This window comes from Armigeres subalbatus, chromosome 3 (genome assembly GCF_024139115.2).
Source record: "Armigeres subalbatus isolate Guangzhou_Male chromosome 3, GZ_Asu_2, whole genome shotgun sequence".
NCBI lineage: Eukaryota > Metazoa > Arthropoda > Insecta > Diptera > Culicidae > Armigeres > Armigeres subalbatus.
Window position 1 is genome coordinate 110,695,659 of NC_085141.1, and position 6,856 is coordinate 110,702,514.

Here is a 6,856-nt window from a genome sequence, read left to right on the forward strand (position 1 = left end):
ACGGCTCTTTTGACGAAACAGGCTCATGCACGCATGTGCACAGGTTTTCTGACTCAAGAAACTTTTGGTATGGCTTTAGAAGGACATTAGATGGCTCTTTAGTCGTACACACGGCAGTGGCGTAGCCACGGGGGTGGTTTTGGGTATAACCCCCCCCCCCCAGAGACAACATTTTTGGAAGAAATTTTTTTTTTCGAAAAAAAAATGTTCAGAAAACCCCCCCCAGCCCAATTTTCTGGCTACGCCACTGACACACGGTCAAGCAGTTTGACCAACATTGACTCCACCTCTCGTTTATTCAAACATCCATTAAGTTTTACCAACAGCGGCACGAACAATCAATTTATTCGACCAACAATATCACAAAAATATATGTGGGTTTGTGCAACTTCACTACAAATGCTCAAACATGTTCGGCGAATCTTGACTCCGCCCCCGACAACTCAAACCAAAATCAAACCGTTTTAATTTTTTCCAACCAAGCCGCCAACTGTCAAATGGTTGTTCGAACAACTTCACACACGTTCAAAAAAGCAGCAACCACAGCATTTTCTTGGGGGCAGAGTCAATGCTATGCCGTCGACTAGCACCAACTGCAAGGGAGTTTGTGGGGCAGTACCAGGCGGGTTTTATGGGCGAACGCTCCACCACGGACCAGGTGTTCGCCATTCGCCAAGTACTGCAGAAATGCCGCGAATACAACGTGCCCACACATCATCTATTCATCGACTTCAAAGCCGCATATGATACAATCGATCGGGACCAGCTATGGCAGCTAATGCACGAACACGGTTTTCCGGATAAACTGACACGGTTGATCAAAGCGACGATGGATCGGGTGATGTGCGTAGTTCGAGTTTCAGGGGCATTCTCGAGTCCCTTCGAAACCCGCAGAGGGTTACGGCAAGGTGATGGTCTTTCGTGTTTGCTATTAAACATCGCTTTGGAAGGGGTAATACGAAGAGCAGGGATTAACACGAGTGGTACAATTTTCAATAAGTCCGTCCAGCTATTTGGTTTCGCCGACGACATAGATATTATGGCACGTAACTTAGAGAAGATGGAGGAAGCCTACATCAGACTGAAGAGGGAAGCTAAGCGGATCGGACTAGTCATCAACACGTCGAAGACGAAGTACATGATAGGCAGAGGTTCAAGAGAAGACAATGTGAGCCACCCACCGCGAGTTTACATCGGTGGTGACGAAATCGAGGTGGTAGAAGATTTCGTGTACTTGGGCTCACTGGTGACTGCCGAAAATGACACCAGCAGAGAAATTCGGAGACGCATAGTGGCTGGAAATCGTACGTACTTTGGACTCCGCAAGACGCTCCGATCGAATAGAGTTCGTCGCCGTACCAAACTGACAATCTACAAAACGCTAATTAGACCGGTAGTCCTCTACGGACACGAGACCTGGACGATGCTCGTGGAGGACCAACGCGCACTTGGAGTTTTCGAAAGGAAAGTGCTGCGTACCATCTATGGTGGGGTGCAGATGGCGGACGGTACGTGGAGGAGGCGAATGAACCACGAATTGCATCAGCTGTTGGGAGAACCATCCATCGTTCACACCGCGAAAATCGGACGACTGCGATGGGCCGGGCACGTAGCCAGAATGTCGGACAGTAACCCGGTGAAAATGGTTCTCGACAACGATCCGACGGGCACAAGAAGGCGAGGTGCGCAGCGGGCAAGGTGGATCGATCAGGTGGAAGATGACTTGCGGACCCTCCGTAGACTGCGTGGTTGGCGACGTGTAGCCATGGATCGAGCCGAATGGAGAAGACTCTTATATACCGCACAGGCCACTTCGGCCTTAGTCTGAATAAATAATAAATAATAGAGTCAATGTTCGTCGAACTGCTTGACTGGTGTGTACGCTGCATAAGGCGGTTGCTCGCTGCTTCTTCGGCGGTTGATGGACTCACCGGCTAGTGGATCTCGTCCACATGGAAGTCCCTTGGCTTTCCCGAACCGATATGACGACGGATTGGTCCACATCTGGCTGATAGGCAATCGCCAGGAATATTTCGTCCGTTTGAGATAAGCGTTGCGCTAGAAGTTGCGTTGCGTTAGAAGTTGCGTTGCGTTGCGCAGAAACTTGCTGAGGACTGGAAAAATCGAGTCAATCTGGCCGAGCAAAACACAATAGCACATTTACCTCACGAGATTTGACTGTCTAGTCTAACTTCGCACACAAATCTTCACGCGCACTTTTTGCCTAACTGCTGAAAATGAACTTCATTTAAATTAACTAAATACGTCTAACGTCACACATTAAACAAACTTACGACAATCGAAAAACTAATTAGCAAATGCGGACACAATTCGTTAGCTGATCACAGACGATCGAGTGTGTGAATCCTCAGATCAAGGACGGAGGGCTCGTACACAACCGGAAACACGTCATTTTTCGACCCTCTTCGTGTACGATCGATAATTGACACGAACGTTGTACAGCTTTCCCTCTCCCACCTTATCCGAAAAACAAATGGCCTCGACCTTGGCGAGCTTGGCTAATTGATAATGCCCTGATAATTTTCCTGACTGCTACAGAATAATCTAAGAATTTTAAAATACCTATTTCAGAAGCATTGCAACTTAGTAATTGGAAACCATGAAGGTAATCGCCATGCTCTTAAGTCTGACAACATGTGTATGAATGGCTTCTTAGCGTCACATGCAAAGCCATAAATTTCGAATCTTATGACATAGTATGAGTTTTACGATCAGATCAAGAACAACAACCCGTTTTCATCATGGAGTTAGAAAGGTTGACTGGGGTCATCTAGCTTACGAAACGCTTTCAAAATACGTCACTATTCGATATGGTTTGAAGGTTTCGGGTTGAGTCATTAACATCAGGAGGTGTTAGACAGTCAGCAACAACTACATATTTCTGTGGGGTGTATACTTTGAGTCCTGAGTGTTTCAGAAGAATCATGAACATTCGTTGCAACCGAGCTTAACATAACGCTTCACTAAGGTACAGAGCGGTTTTTGTGAATTCTCGTCTGTATAATAAATGGTGGAACTTTTGACATGCGAAAACACTGCCAAAGGTTCCTTTACAATCTTGACCCATTTCTGTTCTCTAATGACTAAGTACCTGCAAGATCATGTTGTAAGATGGAGCTATCTGTCTGAAAAATACTTGGATTATGGACTACAACTGTTGGTCCGTAAGGTTTCTTACTGAGGGACGAAACAAATATCGCAACTCGTTATCATGCAGTTCAGTCCAGTATGATTTTATTAAATGGTGGATTTGTTTACGAAGAATTTCTGTAAGTTTGGAAAGATTGGTAATATATTTTGCACAATTGAGGCCGTTGGATAGTTTACAGCAGGGAGGGAGAAACAGATTCGAAAAAATGTGTGTCAAGCCGAGCCGAAATCTAGCAGTCAATGCGAGCCGAAAATGAAACTCTGTCCAAATCCAACCCAAATCCAATCCAAATCCAATCCAAATACAATCCAAATCCAATCCAAATCCAATCCAAATCCAATCCAAACCAATCCAAACCAATCCAAACCAATCCAAACCAATCCAAACCAATCCAAACCAATCCAAACCAATCCAAACCAATCCAAACCAATCCAAACCAATCCAAACCAATCCAAACCAATCCAAACCAACCAAACCAATCCAAACCAATCCAAACCAATCCAAACCAACCAAACCAATCCAAACCAATCCAAACCAATCCAAACCAATCCAAACCAATCCAAACCAACCAAACCAATCCAAACCAATCCAAACCAATCCAAACCAATCCAAATCCAATCCAAACCAACCCAAACCAATCCAAACCAATCCAAACCAATCCAAACCAATCCAAACCAATCCAAACCAATCCAAACCAATCCAAACCAATCCAAACCAATCCAAACCGATCCAAACCAATCCAAACCAATCCAAACCAATCCAAACCAATCCAAACCAATCCAAACCAACCAAACCAATCCAAACCAATCCAAACCAATCCAAACCAATCCAAACCAATCCAAACCAATCCAAACCAATCCAAACACAACCAAACCAATCCAAACCAATCCAAACCAACCAAACCAACCAAACCAATCCAAACCAACCAAACCAATCCAAACCAATCCAAACCAACCAAACCAATCCAAACCAACCAAACCAATCCAAACCAACCAATCCAAACCAATCCAAACCAATCCAAACCAATCCAAACCAATCCAAACCAATCCAAACCAACCAAACCAATCCAAACCAATCCAAACCAACCAAACCAATCCAAACCAACCAAACCAATCCAAACCAATCCAAACCAACCAAACCAATCCAAACCAATCCAAACCAATCCAAACCAATCCAAACCAACCAAACCAATCCAAATCCAATCCAAACCAATCCAAACCAATCCAAACCAATCCAAACCAAACCAAATCTAATCAAACCCAAACCAATCCAAATCCAATCCAAACCATCCAAACCAATCCAAATCTAATCCAAACCAAACCAAATCCAATCCAATTCAAACCAATCCAAACACAATCTAAACCAATCCAAACCAATCCAAACCAATCCAAACCAATCCAAACCAATTCAAACCAAACCAAACCAATCCAATCCAAACCAATTCAAACCAATCCAAACCAACCAAACCAACCAAACCAATCCAAACCAATCCAAACCAACCAAACCAATCCAAACCAATCTAAACCAATCCAAACCAATCAAAACCAATCCAAACCAATCTAAACCAATCCAAACCAATCAAAACCAATCCAAACCAATCCAAACCAATCCAAACCAATCCAAACCAATCCAAACCAATCCAAACCAACCAAACCAATCCAAACCAATCCAACCAACCCAAACCAAACCAAACCAAACCAATCCAATCCAAACCAATCCAAACCAATCCAAACCAATCCAAACCAAACCAAACCAATCCAAACCAAACCAATCCAAATCTAATTCAAACCAATCCAAACCAATCCAAATCTAATCCAAACCCAATCCAAACCAATCCAAACCAATCCAAACCAATCCAAACCAATCCAAACACAATCCAACCAATCCAAACCAATCCAAACCAATCCAAACCAATCCAAACCAATCCAAACCAATCAAAACCAATCAAAATCCAACCAAATTCAAACCAAACCAATCCAATTCCAAACCAACCAAACCAATCCAAACCAATCCAAACCAATCCTAATTCAATCCAAACCAATCCAAACCAACCAAACCAATCCAAACCAATCCAAACCAATCCAAATCAAACCAAACCAATCCAAACCAATCCAAACCAATCCAAATCTAATCCAAACCAATCCAAACCAATCCAAACCAAACCAAATGTAATCAAACCCAAACCAATCCAAACCAATCCAAACCAATCCAACCAAACCAAACCAATCCAACCCAAACCAACCAAACCAATCCAAACCAATCCAAACCAATCCAAACCAATCCAAACCAATCCAAACCAATCCAAACCAATCCAAACCAATCTAAACCAATCCAAACCAATCAAAACCAATCCAAACCAATCTAAACCAATCCAAACCAATCAAAATTCAATCCAAACCAATCCAAACCAATCCAAACCAATCCAAACCAATCCAAACCAATCCAAACCAATCCAAACCAATCCAAACCAATCCAAACCAACCCAAACCAAATCTAAACCAAATCCAATCCAATTCCAAACCAATCCAAACCAATCCAAACCAATCCAAACCAAACCAAACCAATCCAAACCAAACCAATCCAAATCTAATTCAAATCTAATCCAAACCAATCCAAATCTAATCCAACCAATCCAAACCAATCCAAACCAATCCAAACCAATCCAAACCAATCCAAACCAATCCAACCAATCCAAACCAATCCAAACCAATCCAAACCAATCCAAACCAATCCAAACCAATCCAACCAATCCAAACCAATCCAAACCAATCAAAACCAATCAAACCAATCCAAACCAAACCAAACCAATCCAACCAATCCAAACCAATCCAAACCAACCAAACCAATCCAAACCAATCCAACCAATCCAAACCAATCCAAACCAATCCAAACCAACCAAACCAATCCAAACCAATCCAAACCAATCCAAATCAAAACCAAACCAATCCAAACCAATCCAAACCAATCCAAATCTAATCCAAACCAATCCAAACCAATCCAAACCAAACCAAACGTAATCAAATTCCAAACCAATCCAAACCAATCCAAACCAATCCAAACCAAACCAAATTCAATCCAAACCAATTCAAACCAATCCAAACCAATCCAAACCAAACCAAACCAAACCAAAACCAATCCAATTCCAAACCAATCCAACCCAATCCAAACCAATCCAAACCAATCCAAACCAATCCAAACCAATCCAAACCAATCCAAACCAATCCAAACCAATCCAAACCAATCCAAACCAATCCAAATCCAATCCAAACCAATCCAAACCAATCCAAACCAATCCAAACCAATCCAAACCAATCCAAACCAATACAAACCAATCCAAACCAATCCAAACCAATCCAAACCAACCAAACCAACCAAACCAATCCAAACCAATCCAAACCAATCCAAACCAATCCAAAACGCAATCCAAACCAATCCAATCCAAACCAATTCAATCCAAACCAATCCAATCCAAACCAATCCAAACCAATCCAAACCAAACCAAACCAATCCAATTCCAAACCAATCCAAACCAATCCAAACCAATCCAAACCAAACCAAACCAATCCAAATCCAATCCAAACCAATCCAAACCAATCAAACCCAATCCAAACCAAACCAAACCAATCCAATCCAAACCAATCCAAATCCCATCCAAACCAATCCAAACCAATCCAAACCAATCCA

At 42.5% G+C, this 6,856-nt stretch overlaps 1 protein-coding gene across 2 annotated transcripts in view; it reads right to left on the reverse strand.

Moving 5' to 3' along the window:
• The window catches only part of LOC134224460 (uncharacterized), a 346,723-nt gene that overhangs the window by 208,563 nt on the left and 131,304 nt on the right, over positions 1-6,856 (reverse strand). The gene's annotated exons all lie outside the window — the stretch shown is intronic.